Raw genomic sequence first — 27,624 nt, 5'->3', positions numbered from 1 at the left:
ACAGTTTTTGTTTGTGTATGGTTATACATTTGTTGAAAAAAACTAGCCTTAGTCCATTAAATTGCCTTTGCAATTATTTTTTTGGAAATCAATCAAGCATATAAATGTAAATCTATATCTGGACTTTCCATTTCACTGAGCTCACACACACACATAACTCTATCACTGTGGCTTTCTAATAAGTCTGAAACCTGGGAGTGTGAGTCCCTTCAAACTCATTATACTTCAAATTTGTGGTTCTTTCAGTTTGTGTACATTTCTATAAATGACAAGTCTCTGAAAAATTAATAGAAAACACACATTCTTTAAAATTCCATTTCCCATGGATGTTTTTACATGCCAACATGTAAAGTTATTGTATTATTGCCTACCAAGATGCCTGCTGAAACTTTCATTAGAATTACACCATATGGGCTTGGCGGCGTGGCCTAGCGGCTAAGGTCCTCGCCTTGATCCCATATGGCCGCTGGTTCTAATCCCGGCAGCTCCACTTCCTCTCTATCTCTCCTCCTCTCAGTATATCTGACTTTGTAATGAAAATAAAATAAATCTTTAAAAAAAAAAAAAAAAAAAAAAAAAAAAAAGAATTACACCATATGTATAGATCAGCTTAGATATAGTGGGCATATAAAATCCTATACTCTCTTTCAAATTCATGACCACAATGTATTTCTATTTATTTAAACTATCTTTCGTTTCCTTGATTAATGCTGTCTAGTTTTCTGCACACCTATCCTGCAATATTTGATAAAGTGTGTATCTAAGTCTGTTATATTTGATGCTTTTAAAATGTTTTTAAAATTATTTTATTATTATTATTATCATCATCATCATTTTATGATACAGTTCCATAGGCTCCTGGTATTTCCCTTATCCCAGCCTCAATATCCCCCTCCACCTACTTCCTCTATATCATTACTATAGTTCTTCATACACAGTCATGTCCATCACCGCAGGCATGGACAATCGCGGAGAGTCCAGCGTCCTATTGTCAAGATATAGTAAATAGTATCAAGTATCATTTGGAGGGCAGGTTTGGAAGAGGCTTGATGTGTTCATGGACCAGAAGAATCAACATAATCAAAATTTCCATATTATCAAAAGTAATCTACAAATTCAATGTGATCCCAATCAAATGTCCAATGGCATTCTTCTCAGAGCTAAAAAAGATGATGCAGAAATACATAAGGAAACACAAGAGACCCCAAGTAGCCAAAACCATCTTAAAAATTAAAAACAAAGCTGGAGAAGTCACAATAACAGATTTCAAAACATACTACAGGGTGGTAATCAAAATGGACTGGTATTGTTACAATAGCAGGGAAGCTCAATGAAATAGAAAAGAAACCTCAGAAATGAGCCCAATCTTCAACAAGAGAATTGAGAACAATCCAGGCAGAAGTGATGGTCTCTTCAACAAATGCTGTGGAAAATTAGATATCTGCAGAAGCAGCAAGACCCCCACCTTTCACCTTATGTAAAAATCACCTCTGCATGGATCAAGGATCTAAACTTATGCGCAGACACCATCGGGAACACCCTTACAAGGGATAGGTGTAGACAAAGACTTGGAAAAGACACCGAAAGCACAGGCAGTTAAGGCCATAATAAACAAATGGAACCACATCAAACTGAGAAGCTTATGTGCAATAAGATTGATCTTTTTCAAGAGTGATGAGTTATTTATTTATTAAAGACTTATTTAGTTTAATTGGAGAGGCAGATTTACAGAGAAGGAGATAGAGACAGATCATCCACTGATTCACGCCCCAAATGGCTGCAAAAGCCAGAACTAAGCCAATCCAAAGCCAAGAGCTAGGAGCCTCTTCTAGGTCTTCCACATGGGTGCCGTGTATCAAGGCTTTGGGCCATCTTCTGTTGCTTGCTCAGGTTATAAATAGAGAGCTGGATGGGAAGTGGAGCAGCCAGGACATGAACTGGCACCCATATAGGATCCCAGTGTGTTCAGGGCAAGCATTTAGTCACTGGGCCACCATATTTATTTATTTATTATTTTTAAATATAGTTTTATTTTAAATTTTGAGTTATGTGGTTTAATTTCATATAGGCTGGGATTCCCCCCCAACACCATATTTATTTTTAAAGTCCAAAGGAGAAGGAGAAGGATAGCTTCCGTTTACTGATTCACTCCCCAAATAGCCATAAGAGCCATACTTAGGCCAGGTGAAAGTTGAGCTTCATCCAGTTCTCCCATGTGTGTGGCAGGGGCTCAAATATTAGGCCATCTTTTGCTGATTTTCTCAGGCCATCAACAGGGAGCTGGATCAAAAGCAAAGCAGTCTGGATTCGAATTGGCATCCATATGAGATGCCAGCATTGCAGGCAGCAGCCAAACCCTGGTCCTGATGATTAAATTTGATGTACTGAATTGGTATCCTGCAATATTAAAAAGCCCTCCTCAATTCCTCTTTTTAAAAACCATTAGTTATTTGAAAGTCAGAGTGCAAAGAAGGAGAGAAATAGGGAGAGAGGGAGGGAGGAACAGAGAGAGAACGAGAGCACACACTAGTTTACACCTGCCGATTCCTTTCTCAAGTGGTTGCAACACTCGGGGCTATGCCAGGCTGAAACCAGAAGCCAGGAGCTTCTTGCAGGTCTCCCATGTTGTTTATAGGGGCCCAAGCACTTGGGCCATGCTTTGCTGCTTTCTCAGGTGCATTAGCATGGAACTGGATCAAAAGTGGAGCAGCTAGGACTCAAACCAGGGCCCATGTGGGATGCCACAAGCAGTGGTTTTGCCAGCTGCACTACAACCCCACCCTCCAAACATTGTTTTACTAAGACACTTCTGTGTTTCAACTCAATATCCTTGCATTTTTGTTGTTAGATTTCACCTCTTAATCCTCACAGGGATATTTTTGTGTATAGTGTGGTGTGAAAGTGTACTATCATTTCCTCTAATACTTCTTCTGGGGACCGCTCCAATCTTTTCTCCACTCTTCAGTAAATCCCATTACAGAGCGATCCTAACAAACGTGTGTACCACATACAGTGAGTCCCTGAAGATGAATTACTTACACACTGCTCTGAAAACATACTCCCTCTATAAGTGCTGAGGAGAGCCAACACATAACTGACACTGTGAAGTATCTCTTCATTTATTCCCCCACCTTACTTCATACTAGATCGTGCACAGAACTGTTGCATTCTCTTAGTATCAAAAGTGATGAGTGGAAAGCACCAGATGGGTTGTGTCCTTCCTTGGCAGATTTTGGTGTCCTTGGAGAGGCTTTCTTCAAGGACAGAAGATCTTCCTCTCAAATTGGTGGACAGGCTCCCCCTGCAGGGGCTCTGGTTGGCTTCTTCATGTATCCTGTAGGTGTATGGAATAGTCAAACATGTGTCCTGACCTGCTGCTGTTGGGTCAAGTGCACAGGAGAAGGCCAAAGGAGGGGAACTGAACAATTTCCATTTTACTACATGGAGATTTAAGGGACACAAAGGGAAGGCAGCTCTCAGAGCAAGTCACCCTGACCCAAACAGAGAAGACAGAGCAGAGCATGAGGCTGGCCGTGGGTGCTGGCCATGGGTGCTGGGGGACCAGGGAGTGCTTTCCCATCTGGGGCAGGTGGCACCTGCTGCATTCGGGATCTGTCTGCTTGAGCAGTGCCTCTGCATCTTCACCAAGGGAAAACCCTGGCAGTTCCACCCACTTTTTCAATGTTAGCATGGTTAAGACCCTGCCATTAGCCATGGCATCTCTCAGGAGCCTCCAACCACTTCCCACCCAATCTCCAAATCTGTGCTTTCTGGAAACTCATGAAACGCTACATTCTCTGAGAGGGTGGCAGATGACAACTCCCAAGGAATTAGGGCTCCACAGAACAGCCCAGCCTACCACAAGTGAGAGCTGTGACCCCAGCTTGCACACTCCTGCAGTGGGGTAACCCGGCTCCCCAGAGCTCCTCTCAGGGTTGAGCCCCACGCACCTACAGAGAGAACGTGGTTTTTGGTGTTTTCCCTTCCCTACTTCACTGCCCCACATTCCCAAGATGCTTCCAGCATTTCCCAAATCACAGCCAAATCTTTGCCTTGGGCTGTGCTTTGGGAAAAACCCAGATTAAAAGGTGATAACTCCAAGGACAGATATAAAATAGCTCTATAAGAGGACATTTTAAAAAAAGACCTCATCTTAGTCATCACTTGAACCCTGATTCAGTAATGCCTGAGGCCATTCATTGACTTTCTTCGTTGTTTTCTTTTTTTGTTTTCTTCTTTTGTTTAAAATCAGCTAGGCTACAATTAATAAGGAGATTGCCTATTGCACAGCAGCCACGGGGTGACACCTAGACTGCATTTTGCATCCTTCTCTGTGGTCCCAGCTGTCACTTCTCCAGTGTTCAGCCCTCCGCCTTACACACCGAGAGAGAGAAGCCAAACCGGGTTCCATGTCGACCTCTGGAACACCCCATGCACCTCTGTCCCTGCCAGCCCTACACACTCCCACACCTGTTCACTCCCCTTCTGTTGGACCTCATGCCATCCGTCTGCACGACCCAGTTCCAAGGCTTTGCTCCCCTAAGCCAGACCCAATTCTCTTTTGTGTTCAGGCAAAGTCTCTGCTCCCACCCCCACTGTGACATTCTGGATGCTTCTGTCATTGCTTTTGACAATAGGAAGAAACGCGTTCTAGTAAAATGAGCACCTGTCTCCTGAGGCCAGAGGCTGTGGGATGTTATTCAGGTTTTCTCAGTCTGGCGACTGGGTAACACAGCTGTGTTCCTCCTGTGAAGTCACTGGTGTGTGCTCTCTCTGCATGTGTACATTACATGTCAGCACAGCAGTCTGCCGAAAGATAAACCGCCAGTTGTGGCCCAAAGTTCTCATACCAAACAGAGTCCTTTTTTTTTTCTTTGCATTTTTCTTCTGAGCACTGTGATACACGTGGTTTTAACTTCAGGTCGAATTGCATGTCTCGACAAAGAAGCAGCGGAGTTTCCCAGGGCGGGGACGAGTTGAACCGCCACTCACTGATGGTGCTGCGGCAGCCCGGGGAGCTATGAACAGCAAGCTTGGCACTGGGGCTTTTATTCCTGCACTGTGGGACAGAGGCTCAGTTCCGTGCATGTGTCCACCGATCCAGAACAAAATGTTAGTGCGCTCGATTCGGGAACTGATAGGGAAGAGCCCCAAGTGGGGATGAGCTCTGAGAACCAGGCTTTACAGGGCCAAGAATATGGGTGCTAAAACCAAGATTAGTGCCTACCAGAAGACATTGCGGGAGGGTAATCCAAGCTGTCTCATAAAGACCTCTTTCTCCTTTGGTGGTGATGAGTTTCCTGAGGTCAAAAGCAGCACAACTGGGTGGGTAAGGAGAGTGAGAGAGAGACAGAGCTGCTCATGCAGGGAGAAGCACGCGCATGCGTGTGTGCGCGCGTGCGCGCACACACACACACACACACACACACATACAGACACACACACACACACATACAGACACACACACACAGTCCTTGCTCCTGTTCTCTTCCCTTGGCTCTGAGCATGAATAAGGTACTCCGTCAGCATGAATTAGTTAAATGGGGGAAAGGAATGAGGGACTTTGGGCTTCTGATAAAGCCGGGAGCCCTCCTAATGTGAACCAGCTCATAGGTGTAAAGAAAATGGAATTTCTGGTAGAAGAGCTACGTTAAAATCTATCTCAGCGCTTGCTAGTTATGTGACTGTGGGCAAGCCTCTTTGAACTTGAGTCTCTTCACCTATTAAATAGGTGTCTGTGGAAAGCATTTTATACACTGTAAAGGGTGTGTGTGTATGTTTCTGTTTCTAGGTTGAGAGTGCTGTCTTGGGGGTCAGCAGTAGAGGTTGGCAGAGCTGATCTGAACTGTGTGACTTCCCTGTGCACCAAGGCCTGTCCCAGGGATCCCTGCACAGCTCAGAGTCCTCCAAGAACATAGAAATGCAAATCGTCATTGATTTACATTCACACAGAGGTGTCCCTGGGATAGTGGGTAGATTCAGTCCAGAAAGAGCAAAGGGGGAGGGGGTTTGGTGGGAATTTCAATGGGGGTGAGAAGAGGGTCCACAAAGTGACTGGGGGTCTTGGGTGGCCTTGTTTCAAGTGCTATCAAGAAGAGACCCTTGTCCCTCTCATGCTGTGTTGTGTTGCAACATTGAGCTGTGTGCTGCTACCCTATTGAAGTGAGCAGATGTTATATGAACTTGGCAAGGAACAAACCAGTTGTGGAATGTGCCTTCTCAGAAGTAAAGCCTGCAGGACGTGCACCTGGGCCCCCCTCCTCCAAGCACCTCACACTGAGTGGGGTGGAGGGGAGGTGATGTTTGCCAGGTACAACATCCACTCCCCCTTCATCCCTGGAGGGTCCTACCCAGTAGTGGGTGCCACAGCTCCCCCAAGGACCAGGGCTTCCAACTGCTACATGGCTAAGAATCCTCTGGGAGTTTTGTTGAACTGCAGGCTGTGGCTCAGCAGGCCTGGGGTAGGCCTGAGGTTCTGCTCTGTGACAAGTTCTTCCCAGTGGCACTCATGTCACTGGCCCATGAGCTATAAAGGTGGAAGAGTAAAGCTGCAGAAGCTGGTTACCTAACCTATGGACAAATAATTAAACACATGAATAATGAGCCAAATTAATTGGTTAAATTCCATCATGTATCTCATCAACTCAGGCTCTTTTATCTACTAAGAAACTTACCTGTCTGCCCCTCCCAGGAAATTGCAGCCCGTTATTCCCAGCCAACTGTCTGACAGAAAGCCAAGATCTGCCTGTGGCCTACCTCTGCTTTGGAGCAGCAGCTGCCTACCCCTGGGCTCCCTCCCCGCACTGCCCCTCCCCCAAAGTCTGTGCCCTGTAACTCACCAGGTAGCATTTGATGTGAAGATGAAAGAAACAGCACACCTGGGTGTCTGCCTTGCTCCTCAAGCTCCACTTCCTGGACATCAATCATTCCAACCTTCTCACAGATCCAAATTAAAAGCTAAGATACCTAGCTCCTGCTGGAACAAATTCCAGTTCACAGCAAGCCCCAAGGCCAATCCTGCCCAACTCCAAGAGGAGGTAGTGGGGCCAACCAAGTGGTCACTTCTCTTGTCTAACTTCTGGGGACCCAGTCCAGTCCAGCTGACTTACCATCTTCTTCCTAACCTCCAAGGTACTGGGCTGGACACTTTCTGGGAAGAGATTGGACACAGAGCATCCTCAGGGTGTACCTAGCAGCACACAGCCGGAACATCTATCTGCTGATTCACTCCCCAAATGGCTGCTGGAGCTCAGCCGATCCAAATCAGGAGTTAGGAGCTTCTTCTGGGTTTCCTGTGTGGGTGCAGGGTCCCAGGACTTTGGGCCATCCTTGACTGCTTTGCCAGACCACAAATAGGGAGCTGGATGGGAAGTGAAACAGTCAGGACAGGAACTGACACCCATATGGGATCATGGCACTTGCAAGGTGAGGAGTTAGCCATTGAGCCATCACACCAAGCCCCAAAATAGACAATTTTTTAAAGAGTTATTAAACAATAGGGTTTAGTATTGCAACCATACAGGGGATCTGTATGAAACTCTTACTGTTTTTTCTGGGATGTGTCCATTTAGTTACTTAGTTCAGTTTTGCCAAACTGAAAGAAACGCCATATGAAAATTTATGTTCAAATACTTTAGTGGGATTTGCTGTGAATGGGAACAGAGAAGTGTGTTGGTGGGGAAGGCAGCGAACTGTGTAAGGCAATGTCAGGACAAGGAAGCAACTTTCATTGAAGATTAAGACTTAGGTGTGTGTTTAATGAGAATAATCTAAAGGGAGAAAGTATGTAGTGCAGAGCAGGAAGAGTGTACGTGCAGTAGGACACGTGTGCTCAGAAGGAATGGAACCAGGGTAAACGGTAGGCCCCAGAAGAAGGTAACCCATCCCTTCCCCTGTAACTTCGTAGTACAAATGTGGGCCCAGGGTTAGACTGCTACCATCTCCCCCCTCCAGATCTGTGTTTTGGAGGCCCAGTCCCCAGGGTAAGTGCATTGGGCAATGTGCCCTTTGGGACTGACTGATTGTATGAGCTCTTCTGCTGAATGGATCAGTGCCTTTTAGGAAAGAGTTAGATGAGTCAGTTTTCCTCCCCTTGGCTCTTCTATGTTCTACAATGTGAGGATGTAGAATTCTCTAGAGGAAGAGATCCAAGCAAGCCAGAGTCCCTCACCAGACACCAATCATATTAGGGCCTGGATCTTGGATTTCTACTCATTTAAATATGTAATAAATATAAATTTCTGTTCTCTGTAAGTTACTTAACCTCAAGTATCCTTTACAATAGCACAAAGACTAAGACACAGATCAAAAACTTGATAGATAAAATAATTTCTCATCTCGTTAATTTTCCCTATGAAGTTGACATTGAGAAATGAGTATCCAGTGGAGTCTTGGGGAAAGAATATGAAAAATAGCTCCTTGGGAAGGCAGGAAAGTAAACTTACTTGGGGAAGAATAGTAGGAATATCCAGAGGATTGAATGTTCGTTTGAAATTCAAGTTCATAAATTTGAAATAAATTATGTAATTTTCCTGCAGTAGTACTCAGCTTCATGGCTAAAAACAGCAGAAGCAGAAAATTGGATTTAGAAAGAGTGGAAGGTGAGAAGAGCCAAAGTATAATGTTATAAGGGGATGACTAGACTGTGTTGTCCTTGTAGGCTAAAGAGAGTAGGGAAAGAAACAGATAGACAAGGATCATGCTAAGTAAGGCATACAGAGAGAGCCAGAGTAGTGAGGTAGATGAAAAGGCAGCCATCAGATAGGGGGGGTCCCTGCAATGCAGAAGTAGGTCACAATTCATTTATTACAGACGAGGAAGTCTAGACCAGAAAAATGACCTCATGTGGTGGGTATCTGAAGCTCAGGAAGCGTGATGACAACGAAATCAACGAGATTCATAGCACAAAAAGGTGTATACTAAAAAATTAATCATTGAAGATAAAATGGATCAGATGTTGTGGCACAATCGATGAAGCCCCTGCTCGGGAGGCCTGTGTTCCCTAGCAGGGTGCCCAGAATTAAGGCCTGCCCCTGCTTCTCGTCCAGCTTCTGCTAACGCACATGCTGGGAGGTAGAAGGTGATGGCCTTGGGTTGCTCCCGCCCGCCTGGGAGACCCACATGGAGTCCTGACTCCTCGCCCCAGCATTTGTGAGCATTTGGGGAGTGAACAATTGGACGGAAAACATTTTCTTTTGTCTCTCCTCACTCTTTCTCTATCCCTCTCTCTGTCAGTCTGCCTTTCGAATAAGTAATAAAATTTAGGACACTGAAAGAAAGTTGTTTAGATGCAGTTAAGTATAAAAGGCTGCCACTAGAAAGCAAAATGTAGTCTGTAATTTCACCAATCATTAAGAAGGAACAGGATAAAAGAAAATGCAATTGATTCACTAAAAGGAAAGCATGAGGGAAGAAGAACATGAAAACATAATAAAAATAAAATGTACAGTTAATACAAATAATTCCATTCAATAAATGTAAATATGAGAGGAGGAAGGAGCTTGGAAAGTTCTTTAGTCAAAAAGGACAATAAAGCGGAACAAAATTGTAGTAAGTGATCAATGAAAGACTATGGAGGTTGACTACACAATAAATTGATGATTGTCAAGTAAATTTAAAAGGGCTGGAGAAGGAATAGAAAATATGAATGGATTTTAAAGAACAGAGAGATCAAGTTAGTAATTGATGATTTTCTCACCAAAAAAAAAAAAAAAAAAAAAAGTACAGGACCAGATATATGGATTTACTAGCTAATCCCAAAGAAGCTTTTAAAGAAAATTGCTATCTATAAACCCATGGGAGGAGTCCTGTGAAACCCTTTTCACCAAGATGGCGCCCAAGGCAAAGAAGGAAGCTCCTGCCCCTCCCAGAGCCGAAGCCCAAGGAAGGCTCTGAAGGCCAAGAAGGTAGTGCTGAAAGGCGTCCACAGCCACAAAAAGATCCGCGCATCATCCACCACCCTGTGGCCCAAGACGCAGCACCTGTGCCTGCAGCCCAAATACCCTCGGAAGAGCGCCCCTAGGAGGAACAAGCTTGACCACTATGCCATCATCAAGCTCGCCCATCACAGAGCCGGCTAGGAAGAAGACAGAAGACAACAACACGCTCGTGTTCATTGTGGATGTCAAGGCCAGCAAGCACCAGACCAAACAAGCCGTGAAGAAGCTCTAGGACACGGTTGTGGCCCAAGTCAATGCCCTGACCAGGCCTGATGGAGGAAAGAAGGGGTCATGTGCGCCTGGCTCCTGATGATGAGGCTCTGGATGCCACCAACAAGACTGGGATCATCTAATCTGCATCCAGCTGCCTAATTCTAAATATATGATTTTCACCATTAAAAAAATTGATATCAATTATTCACCAAATCTATAGATAATACAACATTCATCAAAATCTCCCATAAAAGCTTTTTGGGAGGAAATTATTAAATTGAATCTGAGTATTTTATAGGTGTACCAATGACTCAGAATAACCCAAAAGATCTTGAAGAAGAGTAAAAGTAAGACTTACATGTTCTGATTTCAAAACTTACTATAACACTAAAGTAACCAAAATAGTAAAGTACAAGCATAAGAGTAGACACAATTGGGCATCCAAAAAATGAGCCCTTACATTTATGGCAACCAGATACAGAAGAAATGTTTTGAGGCAGCTCAGTGGGTGATGTTTTTAAACACGTGTTTCTCAGATAATTTGACATTCACATGCATGATTTTGGACTATTATCCCACACCATAAACCCTGATCTTTTTAATAGATCTTGTATCCTGCAACCTTCTCAAATTTGCTCTTCAACGCTCATAGTTTCTTGGGTATACATTTGTATATCATCATTTGTGGTTAGAATCAAGTCCCTGGGGTTTACCCAGAAAGATAATTTTGTTCCTTTCATTCCAGTCTGGATGCCTTCCCTTCCTTATTCCACAATTGCCCTGGCTAGGACAATACAGAGTAGAACTGGCCACAGTTCTATGTCGTGCTGCTGGTTTTACAGGACACATTTTCACCCTTTCATATGCAATGCTTTTAGTTGTGAGTTTTCACAGTTGTCTTTTAGCAGGCTAAGGGAATTCCCTTCCATTCCTACTTCTGTGTAGCCATTTTTGTGTGTTTGGTGCTGTTGTTAATCACAAAAGGACACTGAATTTTTTTTATTGCCTTTATTGTATCTGTTGAGGTGATCATTTGGCTTTTGACTTATAGGCCATTGACATAGTACATTGCATGAATACATTTTCAGATGTTAAGACATTCTTGCGTTTCCAGGATAAACCCTACTTGATCACAGTGTGTAAATCTTTTCATGTATACTGCTAGATTCAGCTTGCTGAGGATTCACTGAGGATCCTTGGGTCTATATGATTCAGAGATATTGATTGATAGTTTTCTTGAGAGATGGTTCTACAGTTTAGATCCCAGGGTAACACTGGCCTCATAGAAGAAGTTATAAAGTGTTCAACCTCATTTTAAAATGACAAAATATTTTATCGTTTCCATTCTGTGAAGACAAAGTGGGATTTCATTGTGATTTTCATTAGTACTTCCATAATAACATCTTTATATGAATGTGTATTGGCTGTTTAAATATAGTCTTTGTTAAAACAAAAATTAAACTATTCTACCTAGTCTTAATTGAATTATTAAGAAGATTAGCATACTAAATGTTGGAAAGAAAGTGAGAATCTGGGTATGAAACAGTGGGAAAAAACTGGGAAAAATTTTGGTAGTTTCTTAAAAAGTCAAATATAAACTACACTGTAGAACCCAGCAATAGTAGTCCTAGAAAATCTACACAAAAATAAACACCTGACCACGTGCATGTTTATATTCAAACATTTGTAACATCAAAAAAGTGTAAATAATCCACTTTGAATGAACCTCAAAATATTATGCTAAGTAAAACAACTCATGCACAAAAGCTTATATATTATAAGATTCCTTTTTGAGAGATTTCCAGAAAAAGTGAATCTGTAGAGACAGATAGTACATTAGTCGCCTGCAAGTGGGAAGGTATTCACAGTGGGTACAAGAGTTGTTTTGGCAGTGACGAAAATGTTCTACATTCAGAATAAGATGAAGAAATTGCACAACTATATATTTACTGAAAAGCAATTAATTGCTTTGAAGTGAGCTTGAAGTGAATGAATTTTTAAACTGTTTAAAACACTGGAAATATGTATGTGCTAAACCTATCTCTTATACATATTCAATACTCAGATTTATTTTTAAGCATCCATCTATATGTGGGGTCTTCCAAAAGTTTGTAGAAATGCATATTATGAAAAAAAACTAACCATAAACTTCTTTTTCTTGTACCAAAATTATCTTACTTTTTTTGTTGTTGTATCTTAATTTTTTTGTTGTTGTTGTTAATATGATGACACAGGGAGAAATGGAGCAGGGAGAGCTTTCATGCTCTGGTTCACTTTTTCAGACTGGTGGTCTGAGCTGGGAGTTGGATTTCAATCCAGGTCTCCCATGTGGGTGTGAGGAATCTGATGCCATAGGCCATGCTGGCTGCCTCCTGGGGTGCACAGGTGCAGGACACTGGAATCAGAAGCTGACATAAGGAAGCAGACTCACGCACTTTGATGTGGGACATGGGCATCCTAACCGGAGGATCCTAACCTGGTCGTAGACACTAGGGCAAACCCTTGCCCACAAATTTACCTTTTAAATACATTTCCCACAAATTTTTCTAATTGTTTCAGATGAAACACATAAAAGAACAATAATTATTTCTAATGTCCATTCATTACTTGTTTTGTGCTGTTTAATTCCTACAGTAAGTTCATGAAACAGGCTTAACATGAATTCTCATTTTCCAGAAACGGAGGTGCAAAGAGATCACATTACTTGTTGAAGATTTCAGAGTTGGATGGTGACACGGGTAAGCTCTGAACCCCAACCATTGGTTTATTATTGCTTTGCATACATGGAGATGTTTACAATGAATGAACAGAAAAGATAATCCAAGAAAACTGTAATCAAGAATCATAGAAACGACACATAAGTAAAAGTGAAGGGATAGATACCAAATGGGAAGTAGTTGCTAATGATAAAAAAACTCAGACTGCCAGACACCTTTATACTTACAGTGTGAGGGGCAGGGAGGAAGATGACAGAAATTCTAGGGGATAGGAAATCTACAAACACACCAAAATATTTGCTTATCTTGCTCAAAAGTTAGGAAAGACCTTACACATGGAGAATTTGAATGCTGTAGTAACCCACTTGGTGTGAAAGAGTGACAAAATAAGCTCTCTTTTCAAACACTCATGAAGCTTTCTTGTGTCAAGCCACTAACACAGATACATACGTGCACATACCGCAGTCATACACAAATCACAAAAAGCTTTTTCCAGAGTAAAAATTTTATCAGCCATGTGCTTTGATCGCAGAATCCACATTAAAAGCATATCCCTTATCCCCCAAAATCTGTCATTATATATATGTATAGTTACTTATTTATAAAGCAGTTTTATATATAAAATTTGGACTAAATTTAACATGAGAGTTATTATTATTATTAACACTGTGGAAACATGAGGATACTGTACATCAAAATCAGTTCTTAAAGGAAAAAGATGTAACTTTACATTAATTCTTTAAAAAAAGATACTAGGGCCTGGTGTGGTAGCCTGGTGGTTAAAGTCCTCACCTTGCATGCACCAGGATCCCATATGGGCACCTGTCCTAATCCTGGCAACTCCACTTCCCATCCTGCTCCCTGCTTGCAGCCTGGGAAAGTAGTCGAGGATGGGCTAGAGTCTTGGGACCCTGCACCCGTGTGGGAGACCTGGAAGAAGCTCCTGGCTCCTGGCGTCGCATTGGCTCAGCTCAGGCTGTTGTGGCTGCTTGGGGAGTGAATCAACAGATGGAAGCTCTTCCTCTGTTTCTCTTCCTCTCTGTATATCTGACTTTCTAATAAAAATAAATAAATCTTTACAAAAAAAGAGATACTAAATAAAAAAAGAAAAAAGACACTAGTAAGTCTAAATGAACTAAGTCATATCCAGAAAAATTATATAAAAAATCTTCAGTATATTCCCAAAGAAGTAGGAAAATATAATAATAATAATAAAAGCCATTACTAAGCTTAAACAGAATAATCAATAAATCTGTTTTTAAAAAGATCTATAGATATAGAGAGCTCAAGAAAAATGTAAAAGAAACAAATATTAATAACAATACTGGAACATGAATCCAAGATACTTTTATAAATTAAAATACATTATTTAAAACATAATTATCAGCAAGTGTGAAAATCTATAGATCATGAGTGATTTCCTGAGGAAAAAAAATTAAAATTTGTAAATCAATTAGGTAAGCAAAATTTGAGTAGACCATCAACTGCCAAAAATAAAAAAAAGGCAGTTAAATACTTTCCTATGGCAGACACCAAGTGGAGATGATTTAAAGCAAATTGTGTCAAGCCTTAGAAATACATAGGCCCTTTATTTTAGGAATGCTGTTTCCAGGAATCTAGCTATAAAGACATCACGATATTCAAAGAGTTACCACCAACATGGTTCTTACTCCAAGATCTATAAAAGGCAAAGAAATGGAAGCCATCTTTATCTCCCCTGAAGAGCAGACTGTGGGCACAGGCGTTTGGTATAGTGGCAATGATGCCACTCAGGATGCCCTCATTCCACTTCAGAGTGTCTGATGGGGGCCCTAACTCTGCTCCCTGAGTCCCACTTCGTGTTATTGGAAGAAGACAGCAGGTGAGGGCTTAAGTACCTAGGTCATTGCCAACCCACGTGGGAGACTTGGGTTGAATCCCAGGGCTTCCGAGTGACCCAGTACCAAGTGCTGTAAGCAGTGAGCATGTGTCTGTCTGTCTGTCTGTTCCCTTACCTTTCAAATGAAAGTTTTGAATGGAATAGTTAATAGAGCATGGCTATTCCCATGAATGAAATAGTCTGCGACTTAATGGATCTGAATTCTCTGAGCGGACCCAGAAAGATCTCTTCAAGATCGTGTTCGGCAAGAAAATTTAAGAACAAGATACTCAGTGTGATCCGATCATAGAGCGATAGAAACACAACTGTTTCTGTCCAACTCAATGTGAATAATAAGTAGGAGGGAAACTGGAAGGATGCCCGCTGCCTCCGACCACTACCTGCTTACGACTGGAGGACAAGGGCCCCTGGCACCAAGAGGGCAGGTGTCTCCTTCTACTTCACACCAAGGAGACATCCAGGCATTACCTGTGTGATCAAAACAGTAACTATAAAAATAAATGGAAGCACTTAAGTGAAGGTAAGATTTCCCACAAGAAAATATTGAAGACCCATTCCAGGTCTGAAATTCTCATGTACACCAGCCAGGAAGGCTTGCAAACCAGAGCACTGCAAGGTGAATACTTAGTTAACACTCTGCCCCCTGAGCTAAGTCAGAGCCAATAATAGCTTTCCCTTCTTTGTCCTTCGGAGCTGGAAGGCAAACAGCACCCCTGAGTGGGTTCACTCCAAAGACACCTTCCTTGTCTCATTGTTCCCATCTGACCCCTTAAACTGCACACTTGAAACACTGCTGTAATAAGACTCAGCCCTGCCTTGTGAGAATTTCTTGTGAGAATTCCTTTCTGGCTGCAAATCAAAATCCTGTTTGCTGTTTTGTCTAGAATAGACACCTTGGTTGGAAGGTCCTGGGATGACAGTGGGATTGGTAGTTAAGCTGCGGCAGAGAGTGCTTGTTGAGAGGGCAGGGAGCAAGGAAGAAAAGCATCAAACACAGAGCTCCAGGGAACATAAACACCTAATGGGGCCAGAGGAAATGCGAGCTGGAAAGGTAAGAGGACCACAGGGAGGCAGTGGCCATCGGTGTCATCTGCTGCTGCGAAGCCAGGAAGATAAGCCTGAAACAGTCACTGTGTTTGCTGTCTGAAGGTCACCCTCCATGACGTCAGTGGGAGCTTCCAGAGTCAGATAGGGCTCAGGGTGCAGGAAGATAAGAGTTAAGAGGGAGGTCAAAACGCAGAGACAGCTGCTGGAGATGATACCCTGGAATCGTGGTGTAGACATAATGGGAGGCATATGACATGACGTGGAGGGGCATATGGTCTAGAGAGAGCCGTGCTTTAAATAAAGGAGGCGTAATTATGTTTAAATGACACCAGGAAAGGGAATAATGATACTACCCTCATAGGACTATCATAAGGACTGAACTAGCACATGAATGTAAAATGTTCAGCAAAGTGCCTGGAATGTAGTGAGTTCCCAGTAAAGATGGCTATAAAAATGATATTCTTGATAATGGCAACAAAGGTTGAATGCAAAACACCAGAGGAAGGCAGGTTGATGACACAACCCGAATAAGGAAGAACCGATGACGCGGGAAGGCTAGAAAGGAAGGGAAGGGACCCAGAATGCAGGTCAGTGGACTAACTATATTCACCCATTCCACAACACGCATCAAACACTGCCTCTGTGCTGGGCACTCTGCTAGGTGTTAAGAAATGGAAAAGAGAACAAGAAAAGCACTGTCAGTGACCATGGGAGCTCACGGCCTAGGAAGAGGTGCACAGGACATCACATCACAGTCCATTGTGACGGGACAGAGTTTAAAGTTGTCAGGAAACCCAGAGGGGGATCCTAGCATGGTGTTTGCTGGATAAGCTAGAAGGGTTTTGGGGCAGACTTTCTAGAAGAAGTGATTTCCAGCCTTATACCTGGTTTCCCTAGGCAGGGGAAAGGCTGGAAGTTAGTAAATGAGGGAAGAAGGGAGATGATATACAATGAAGTTTGTAATAAGTGAGATTAAAAAGTGGAGGAATTCTGCCAGGGACTTCTGGTGCTTATATATGATTTGGTACAGTTGCAATGAAGAAACAAAAAAAATGAGACACACACACACACACACACACTGAGGAGCATCCAGGACTCGGGTGATGATGCTGGGATGCCTTAGAGCACCCTGAAGCTGGACAAGAATGGAGAAGATGGACCCGTTTTGCGGAGCAGGGACTACGGACTGAGGCGCAGTGAAATGAGAGTACTGACTAAAGAGAAGATGACATGTTGTCTCCTAAGACAAAGGGAGAAGCAAAGCCAAGGGGGAGACTGGCAAATAGAGAAGACACATGCGCATGAGAGCACAAAGAAGTCACAGAATAGATGTGGTGGAGGTTGGGAAATAAGAGCCTAGGTGGGCAAGCTCAGAGTAGCAGATCCGGAGTCCAGAGCAGTGCTGAGGTTGACAGCACAGGAGCCCCTGGCATAGAAGAGAGAACCAAACAGGCCAAGAAGCTGTAGGGTGTTAGGACAACTACCTGTCAGCTCCCAGAGGCTGGCAGGGTGGAATGGAGAAGACAGGAGAGATCCAGTCCCCATCACCACGGCGTGTGAGGAAGGAGAGCTTGAATATAAGCCCACTTACCAACAAGACCAACCCATTCTGGATTTAGAGTTATTCCCTTCATGGGGACCACCAAGACATGGTATTTTGTAGCCTCGCTTCTTGATGTAAAAAAAAAAATGCAGTCTGTGAATATGAAGAGTGGCCTATTTTATTCAGTCTCTAAATTGCAGTCTCATGTTCGCTCCAGGGCTGCTCCCCTGTGGCCAAGTGGGCACGGCCAGTGAGTACAAGCATACCACTTGAGGACAGCGCAGTGATTGTTTTCGAACAGCCTTATTCAGTGACTTCAAATCCTTCTGATCTGTTTTCCTTCAAGCTCAACAAGCAGGCAAGTAGATAGGTGATGTCAGAACGGTATATGAAACAATACAGCAGGAGTCTGTGGAAGCATCCAGAAGGGGCTCTTACCCAATCTTGGTTAGGGGCCAAGAAAGACTTTTGGCACTCGAAGGTAATGTTTGCTGCCTCTCTCTCTCTCTCTCTCTCTCTCTCTCTCTCTGTCTCTCTCTGTCTCTTTCTGCCTAATCCAGGGAGAAATGCATATGAGAAGTTAACCTCTTAAAGATGAGGAAAGACATAAAACCTTAAGGAAAAGCCATTCCCTGCCATGCTCTTTGGCATAAGGAGAGATGTGGAGAGAGTGCTGGCCTTAATTTGGATTCATCAAGCAACCTATTCATCAAAAGCTTGAACGGCATATTCCCAAAGTTCTAATGAGCATCTAATTTTGAGCAGGGGACATGGCCACATGAAAGGAGAGGAACGTGAGCTCTCCAAGCTGACAGAGCCAGAGAAGCTGCCCCTCTACTCCTCAGGAGAGGCCCTGCCTGTCTCCCCAGGCTCCTAGCCCCAAGTTTCCAAGACAATAACGAATCTGATGAGTCAAACATTGGCTTCCTCGAAGCAGAGAAAATGGCTGTAGGCCCAACCACCCAGTTGCCTGGAACCCAAAAGGCCCTGGTGAGTGGGTCCATTTGTGCCTGATGACTTAGGATTGCCTCAAGCAAGACCCACATAGGCAGAGTCCCTTTCATCGCGATCCCACAGGGAAACTCTGAAGTCTAGGCTGGAGCTCAAGGTTGTCTCTAAGAGACAGGAGCTGGAGTCTGGTGCCCCTTCCCTAGCCTATCAGCAGTCACTAGCTGCCCTCGGAGGAGGTCGGTTCTGTGGCCTTCCCAGCTTCTCAAGGCTTCCAAGAGCTGAAGGGCAGTGTAGCTAGGGAGAGGCATACAGCTCTGGGAAGGGATCTGAATGGATTGGGGCACAGCACAAGGTTCACACCAGTTACAAATCATTGTCTACAAAGCAAAGGAGCCATCCATGGCAACCTTCTGGGTTTGAACCAGATTCTTCCACGGGAACTTGGCATCTGGAGAACCCTCCAGCGGGGAGAGGGCAGAGAGGCTCAGCATGCCAGGACCTCCACGGAGAGCTACACCGCTTCCTTTGTTCAGCTGTTGCTCTTCCAGGATCAATGTCAGATCATCAAAGTCTTCGCCAGCTAATAAGTTTGCAAACCGTGCTACAAGGGCTTTCTTTTTTTTTTTTTTAAAGTGCTTATTTATTTATTCAAGAGGTATAGTTTAGTGGGTGGGGAAGGGACAGAGAGAGAAAAAGAGAGTAAGAAAGAGAGAGAGCTTCCATCCACTGGTTTCTTCCCCAAGTGACTACAAGAGCCAGGGGTAGGCCAGGCTAAAACCTTCAATCAGGAACTCCATCCAGGTCTCCCCCCTTGGTGGTGGGGCTCAAACACTTAGGGCATCTTCCGCTGCTTTTCTGGGCTCATTAATAGGGACAGAAACTTCAACCACATGGGATTCGGGTGTCACAGGCAATGGCTTAACTGACTAAACCACAATGTGGGTCCAGATCTTTTTCTGTTACACTTTTATTTATTTGCTTTCTTTTTTATTTTGTTTGAAAGGTAGAGAGAGAGAGAGAGAGTGATGGAGATATAGTCTGTGGGTCTCACTTGTGGGTGGCAGGGGCCCAAATGCTTGAGCCATTGCCTACTGCATCCCAGCGTGCACTCTATCAAGAAGCTGGGATCAGAATGGAGTCTGGGCTTAAACCCAGGCACTCAGCTGTGTGGGATGAAGGCAACCTAGGCCGCATCTTAACCACTGAGTCAAATGCCTGCCCCCTCTAATAGTGCTTTATCCCCTCCAAGGTGGGTAGAGTAACTCAAGATGCTAATTGGTCATGGTGGCCCTTTGGAGAAACCATCTCCCCTATACCAGGACAGCATTCATAATAACTGTTGATGAGCACCCTCCTGTTCTTCTTGCACTCCCTCAAAGCTAGAGCCTCAGAGCCCTCAACAGCCCCAGCTCTGAATTATGTGGGAGGTGCTAAGAAAAAATACATATGAAACATACTAGATTTTTCAGTGTGTAACAAAAGAAAAAATATGCACTAAACACAGTTGATTTTTCAGTGTGTAACAATGAGATCTCGCCCAAACACATACAAAGGAACAGAGGCGGAGAGAGGGGGAGATTTGGAGTTGGTTAACAGAGCCCTTGCAAGTGAAAAATGAAGCCTCAGTGATAAAAGAGGACGGCAGGGAGATTCGTGGTGCCAGAGAAGACTGGCTCTCCATCTGGTTGAACAGGTTGCTGAAAAATAGCTTTAATTTCACTCCAAGAAGGAAGACACAACCTGAGAGGGTTACTGGGTGAAGGAAGTCCTTAGATTCCTAACGGGGATTATTCAACAAATACCAGGAGCCAGGAAGCCCACTGGTTACCTGCCCTCACAAAAAGGGATGGGGCAGGCCACAGTGAGCTGAAATCAAAGATGACCCCGACAGAAACAAACCTGGGGAAACTGAAAAAGGAAATGTTTAATGCAGGCCACTGGAATTCCGAAGTGCCAGCCTCTATGTTACCAACCTGTAAAACTACAGTGTGCTTGAGAAAGACTCCAGCAGCGTTGAAGTGACCTAGCAGGTTACAAACTGCAGAATGCCCTAAGTCTGAAGCACTAACTTGCTGGGTGGGTTCATTGGCGTAGGTTGACAGGATCCTGAGACTGGCAGGCTTCACCTATGAACTTTGACATCTGTGTTTCTTGCTTTGCTTGGCTTTGTTTTATTTTCCTGAAAATCTCTTGAGAGTATTGTGCCCAAGATCCTAAAAATAATAGCAAACAATGGGCTCCTTCAACCACAGAACTCATTTCTCTGTGTCACCTGTGCCTATGCAGATGTCTTGATGAACTTGGTGTCACTTGAGCTGATAAGCCGACCCTCCTGTTGATGCTGTCTCCTTTTCTCAGTTATTTGTTTGCTTACTGTCCTTTTATTTGAAAGAGCAGAGAGACAAGGAACATACATGGAGATATTCTATTTCGTCTGATTTTTCAGTGTGTAACAATGAGATCGTGCCCAAACACATACAAAGGGAGATATTCCATCCACTGGTTCACTTTTCAGATGCCCACAATATCCAGAACTGGACCAGGCCAAAGTCAGGCACTCAAAGCATGGGTGGCAGGCACCTAAGTACTTGAGCCATCCATCTGCTGCCTCCAAGGCATATCAGCAGGAAGCTGGATGAACAAGGACTTGAACAAAAGCCTCCAGTATGGGATGTGGGCACCCAAACCATGCTTTTTACCCTAGCACCCAGCCCAGCAGTTCTCTTTCTTTACTTTTGCCATCTCCGTCTTTTTCAGAATTTCCTCATGTCTTTACACCAGGCCCCATTATCAGGTACCTAACTCAACTAAACATAAGCCAGATTGGCTTGCAATGAGCATGGAAACACTGAATTTTAGTTAACCAGGAGGTACAAGTGAATAACATTAAAAAGAGGTGATATCCCTAGGTCCATTGGCTGAGCACAGATCTACGTTCTTCACATGTGCTAATCCTTTAATTCTCACAGTAGCACTGTAAGATACATCATGCTGCCACCTGCATTTTACTGATGGATTTCACAAGTCATAAAGCTATGATTGGAACAATTGAGTCCTTTTTGAGTTTTGGAGAATTAAGGTAGTAGAAGCAAACTACGGTCTGAAAAAAGGCTGAGAATCAAATGTTTTTTATTCAATTAAGTCACACTAGAAGGCCTGGCAGGGGGCACACCTAAGTGGTTGGGAGGATGTGCAGAGTGTGAGAACCAGAGTGGATTCCAGGAAAGGGACAACTCCAGACTAGAAATACTCTTGCTTGGGGGAAATGGGGAGGGAGACACTTGGAGCTTGAGAAGCAGTATCAGAAATGTGGCTTCATGAAAGCAGGCCTTGATGGTCCAAGCCAGGTAGTCAGATATTGACAACAGCGAATGCTCACTGAGTTGGCTTTCCTGGGTTCCACACGGGGTCCCAAGAACTAAGCATCTATTAACTCTATACTAGGAGGTATGTGCCATGGTTATCCTCATTATGCACATGGGGAAACTGAGGAACACAGAGAGATTTAGTAATGAGTCTGTGTCACAATTAGCAATAAGAAGTGCTGGGACTGAGCCCCGTGGTTTGTTTGCAGAGTCTGTAATCATCTGGCTAACTGCCAGCAATGCAAACAATGGTTTAGGTAAAGAATTGTGGTGCAGGTATCAGGAGCCTTTGAACAAACAAGGTCAGAGGTCCAACAGAAAGGTTGACCTCCAAGGCGGAAATTCCTTGTCCATCCCAGACCTGTCAGGGTGTATAGGAAATGCAGGCTCTCCCATCCTACATGGTAAGAGCCATTGTATACCATCCTTTGAGAGGACATTTTACCCAGAATTGATGAATTCTTAACAGGTATCTTTAGAGTCAGCAATTTCTTCTCTCTGTATTTACCTTATCAGCACCAGCTATGGAAGGTTGACCAGAAGTCCTTTTCAAGGGTGCTAAACATCACATTATTCATGGTAGCAAAATAGCTTGAGTGTTTCTTGGGAACAAATAAGTGTGATAAACCCATACTTGGGAATACACTCCAACAACAACAACAACAACAAAATAGCATACCTTACACAAAAAGAACCCCAGATCTAAGAGGAAGCTTTGGCCTTCAGTTGCTCTCCAAGGAAGAACTTGACTCTTGCAGCTAACTGACTCCCTCCAGTTTCAGCTCCTTTACAGCAGTTGAATTGAGGCCATGCTTTTCCAGGTAGTCCCCCATCCAGTGCTGATCATGGCTTGGGTATTAAGGCCTGGCGATTTCTGCATAGTGAGCTGCTCCTTCAAGGCACAATGTCAACACTGAGCTCCCCACAGAGCTGGTCAGGTCTGTTGCACACGGTTCTGTTTCCCAGCTCATGCCTGCTGCCTCCCCTCTGTCTCTCCTTGGCCTCACCCCCAGGAGGTGGCTACACTCCTACCTCCTGTGCCTTGCACATGACCCCCAACCTGGTACAGCCCTTGATGATGAAAACAACAAATTACAGCACCAGATACATATTATAGAGAGACCATTGCAAAGGCAACCGAAAATCTACTGATTAAGTCCTTTTTAAATGTGGAAAAAGAAAGGAAAGAGAGGAAGGGGGGAGGAAGAGAGGAAAGGGAAGAAGCAACTTCACACACACATGAACATGTTTTTCTTACATTCACACATATACATGTATGTATCAAAAAGTACTGGGGAAAATCTCATGCAAAAGGTGGCAGTGGTAAGTGTGGTGGTAAGGCACAAGCAGGGCTTCAAATGGTCTGTATTGCTTTGATTTCCTTTCTATAAGAAGAAAACATTCCAGCATGACTTATGTAACTAAAAACTTCTAAAAGCACACTGGTCTCTGGGGATCCAGTTCTCTGGAGCCATAACTATATTGATTCAAGGAGGATCCCAAACCTGCCTGCTTGAGTTGGGGGGCCCCAATAGAAGACCATGTGGAAGTGCTGCATCTTGCAAAGTTCTGTGTACCTCTAGCTTACCCCCCTTCCTTCCTTCCCTCATTAGAATAGCCAACAACCACAATGATCTATCGGAAGGTGTCCAGAAAGATCTATGGGGTGGGTTAAATTGTAAACCACTTTCCTGGCCTCCCCTGGTGACACTTGGCAGAGACACTATAACTCCAAGAACTGCACTTGTAAATATTCCCTCATGTGTCATTTAGCGCTTCAGAGAATGTTCTAGACAATGTTAAATCTAATCAACTGCATTGGTAGTTCACGCAATATGACCTATCTGCTGGAGGGCCACCTTTTTTACATTTATGCAGTCAGGGTTTGAGTCTCTCTCTCTCTCTTTTTCTCTTTCTCTCCATTTCTCCTTTTACACTCTCTCCCTTCTCCTCAACCAATGTCAGAGGGGCAGACCAAAGAAGGGAAGACCTCCAAGTTCTGAGATGAAGCTGGGTATAGGCTGGCGACTTCCTTGAGCTGCTGGCCTGTGTCATCCTCCTAGGGGTTGTGCTGACACTACAGGCTGGCAATGGGTCAGAGGTTTGCAATCTAGATGTGGCGTGTATGGCTTTTCCTGGCATGCCCAGGGGAAGAATTCTAGCTGCCTATGCTGAGGCTATAAACTGTTTGGGAAATTACTGTCAGTTTTATTTTTAGACACCAATAAAAATGACATCTGGGACCAAGTCAGATGATGGTTTCATTTCTATGGAACTAGAAGTTTGAGTTATAGTTGGGATTGTTCCAGCCAAGTGTGGCCAGAGAGGGGCACTTATGGAATAGAGCCCAAACTTGAAAATGAATTGGAAGCAGAAGTTCTGCAGGTTTCAAAATTGTCATCTTGAGCCATTCTGAAACTCCCAGTGTCCAACCAGGGCACCTTAGGTGAGATGCCATCTTCCAAGTATTATGTTAGAACCACCTGACTGTACACTCACAGTAGCTTTGTAAGGAGGATGCTCTTACCTGCATTCATCAAATGGGAAGGTCAGTAATACATGTCAAGTCACCAGCAGGTGGGTATCTGAGCTGGATGTGACGCCAGATCCTTGGAAATGTGTTGTCCTTGGCCCAATGCCAAGGCCTTACCCTAAGTGATACTTGCCCCACCCAGAGCTTCAGACCAGTCAGTTCTTTGTCCTAGCAGATGGACATGGAGAGAGAATAAAACAGTCTTTTGGATTAGCACTAATCTTCACAAACACTCCAGGATCAACTCTCTGAAAAGGCTAAGATGTAAGATTGTGCTAAAGGGAAGGTAGTTTAGATTCTTGCCCCATCACTTCTTCAGTTAATTTTTATTAAAGTTCATATTTTCTGGGTTTTTACCTGTGACCATTTTCTTCTATCCCAGAATCCTATCTAGAACTACCACATTATGTTTAGCTGCGTCTCCTCAAGTGTCTTCATGACCGTGACAGTTTCTCAGATTTACCTTGTTCTGGGTGACCTCAGCATTTGAAAGGAGTCCTGGTTAAGTATTTCAGACAGTTCCCTTCGGCTGTAGTACTTTTGACCCAAGATACCCTAGTAGAAGGGAGAATTCAGGCAGCATCACAGGAATCACAACTTTATAACCAGAGAATAACTCCAAGATATCAGGAAGACGAGTTTCAGATTCATTCTGTAATGCATTCATTCCATCACCCATTGCTAAGCTCTTACTAGAAAGCATCAGAGGAAGTGAAAGGAGGGCACAAGGGAGGCAGGGCCACATGCCAGCCGGAACCTGTGCATACTGCAGGTAGTTCTCCCTAATTCCTCCTCCAGCTGTGAATGAACATTTACACCAGACCAGTGTTTCCCAGGGTAAGGCAGAGGCCACATGTACAAGAAGCCCAAAGGTGCCCGTTAAAAAGGCAAATTCTCATCTTTATTTCAGATGCACTGGTCAGGAACCTAAGCTGGGGGAAACAAAAGACTACAGTTGATTCTGAGGCTCAAGCAAATAGGAAGGCTGCCATGAAAGATAATTTTGGATGCTCTACACTGCTCTGGTGGCACATGTACAGGTAAATACAATGGCAGACAGATGAGAGCAGGTAGGTGACGGTGTAATGAATTCCAGAAGAAATGGTGAAGACAATGGGGACCCATGGAAAGGAACTGTGATCCAGGTGGCTGTGCTTGGCATCTGGGGACAGGAAAAGCAGTCCCAAGACCTGAAGTACATGTTTGTACAAAGGAGCTTTCATTCTGGTGAGGGGATAGTAGCAGCTTGGGGGTTTAGGATGGGGAACCTGGAACCCAAGGTGGCTCATAGACTTCCACATGGATGCCCAAGAAAACAGTGTTCTTCCTAGAAAGTAGGGAATCTTGGCGTGAAGCAGGGAGATGGAAAGAAGAGTTTGGTTTTAGACCTGTCCTATTCAAGGTCTTAAAGAAGTACAGAAATCAACATGTTCTGTCCAAACCTGAATTTCAAGTGAGTGGAGGGGTGTTCTATACACTCGTGGGCTTTGGCCTCATAGTGGAGCCAGGTTTGATCTACGCTATGTAATCTTCTTCCAGTGGGGTAAACTTCAGCCATGCTAGTAGACTCCAGTCTACTCTGTTTTTCTCCTTTATGAAACAAGTGAGTGCACCATTGACCTTCATAGTTACATAGAGGATTTAACGAGGTACTGTGTGTTAACTCTTCAGGCAAATTCTCAGACAAATCAACATTAAATTGCATCTAGTCTCAAAGTTGAAGCTGAAACCCTAAGTAAACTTTAAGGGAAAGGGCATGTAGTAGAAAAAAAGAGATTAAGGTCTGACTCTTAGGAAGAATAACAGAAGACAGAAAAGGGAACAAGAGCCCGAAGCAGAGACAACCTGGAGATGAGAAGTGAAGCACTAGTGGCATACAGTGGAAGGCAATGCTGACCTTGCAGAGACTCAAGTTATAGTCCCCACTCTTCCACTGAGCAGCTGAGAACAGGGATTTGTAGTAATCATTTCCTCAGCTGTAATTTGCGGAGGAAAATACCTACCAGGTCTGGTTGTTATAGTGAAGACTTAGGATATTCTATCAAAAGCCTGGTGTCCCCTAGAAGAAACCCAGTAAATGTTAACTGCTGTTACACTTACCACACAGGCAGGACTAACAAGTGTTTTGCAGCAGGGGCAGCAAACAGTATCCAGTGATGCAGAGACATTAATAAAAATTATCAATTAAGAAAAAAAGAATGGATTTGTGATTTCAATGAGCAGATCCAGGCAGAACCCAGTTGGCAGGTCTCTAATAATGAAGACAACTGGTATGGACTCCTGCCTCACTGCCTGCCAAACTTCCATGTCACAGCATTAGAGAGAAAAGCTTCATTTTTGTATAACACATTAGGGTGAACCATTGAGGCTGCCCCAAAACCAGAAAAGATCATCTTGGGAATTCCAGCTGCCCCTCAAAGTCCTGTCCAGTCCCCTGATTGGATCACCTGATATGATCACATGGACCCTAACCCATGTCAGGGCGTTCCAAGTACTGACTAGGATAAATCAGAATCCCTCTCGGACTTAGAGGTTGGGGAAAGTGTAAATAAAACTACAACTTGGTGGGAAAGAGGGAAAAAGGGCCATGGAACGTGGGTCTATCATCATGTCATCTGCCACAGTGAGTATCGTCGCCCCCATTTCACAGACTGAGTCTCAAAGGAGTTGAGTCTCAGGCCACAGGAGACCCATGGGATAGGGCAGATCAATCTTAGGGCCCTTCTTAACACAGTCTGTGTCACTGCCCACTCGCCATCCTGCCACATGGCAGGTGCCACCTGGCAAACCAGGTACTTGGTATCATTCAGCAGCACCCTGTCCCAGTCACCCCAGTAGTCACTGTCTCATTCCTAATGAGTGTTAGTCAGTAAGGTGTGCCTGCACAAACTTGCTCTGATCATCTCTCTCTGGGCAAGCAACTTTCTGTTATCCATTTTACAGGACCCATTTTGCTGCTTTTCTTTCCACAATCTCTCCTTTTATGTGAAATATATGATTTTTATCTTCAGAAGGGGGATTATCTCGTAGCAGAATTGGCAAAGTTAAACGCTATCTATAAACCACGTTCGGCTGCACCATGAAATGAATGACATATTATATCAGTCATCTACCTGGCTTTCAAAAACTCGCAAACGCTTTTCTGTTTAGTATGGGTGGATATTTTATATTTTACCTCCTTTCCCATGAAGGTAGAAATGACCTTGGCTCTTTGGAAGTGAAGATATATTGAATGGGTTAGGAACAACACAGTTCCATTTCATTTAGCCTCCACTAAAATTGCAAGGAGTGAAAATAGAGATTGAATTTATTTTACTATATATTGCTTCATTTGAACTTTAGTAAGGCATTAGCTTCTAAAGAAAACCCTCCCCCTTCCATAATCTTTTATTGATAGCATGTTAAGGAGATTGCCTTAACTTTATGGATTCTGAGCTT

The 27,624-nt window shown here is 43.7% G+C and overlaps 1 long non-coding RNA gene across 2 annotated transcripts in view; it reads left to right on the top strand.

The window, feature by feature from the left end:
• Positions 1-27,624, top strand: part of LOC131482830 (uncharacterized) — a 185,171-nt gene that overhangs the window by 86,956 nt on the left and 70,591 nt on the right. For both annotated transcript variants that reach the window (XR_009247334.1, XR_009247333.1), the window contains 2 exons: positions 12,828-12,889; positions 25,097-25,226. This is a non-coding gene — a long non-coding RNA (uncharacterized LOC131482830). The remainder of the gene's footprint in view (positions 1-12,827; positions 12,890-25,096; positions 25,227-27,624) is intronic.

The sequence above is a fragment of the Ochotona princeps genome, chromosome 21 (genome assembly GCF_030435755.1).
Source record: "Ochotona princeps isolate mOchPri1 chromosome 21, mOchPri1.hap1, whole genome shotgun sequence".
In the NCBI taxonomy this organism is placed as follows: Eukaryota; Metazoa; Chordata; class Mammalia; order Lagomorpha; family Ochotonidae; genus Ochotona; species Ochotona princeps.
This window is presented reverse-complemented; position numbering and strand designations above follow the sequence as displayed.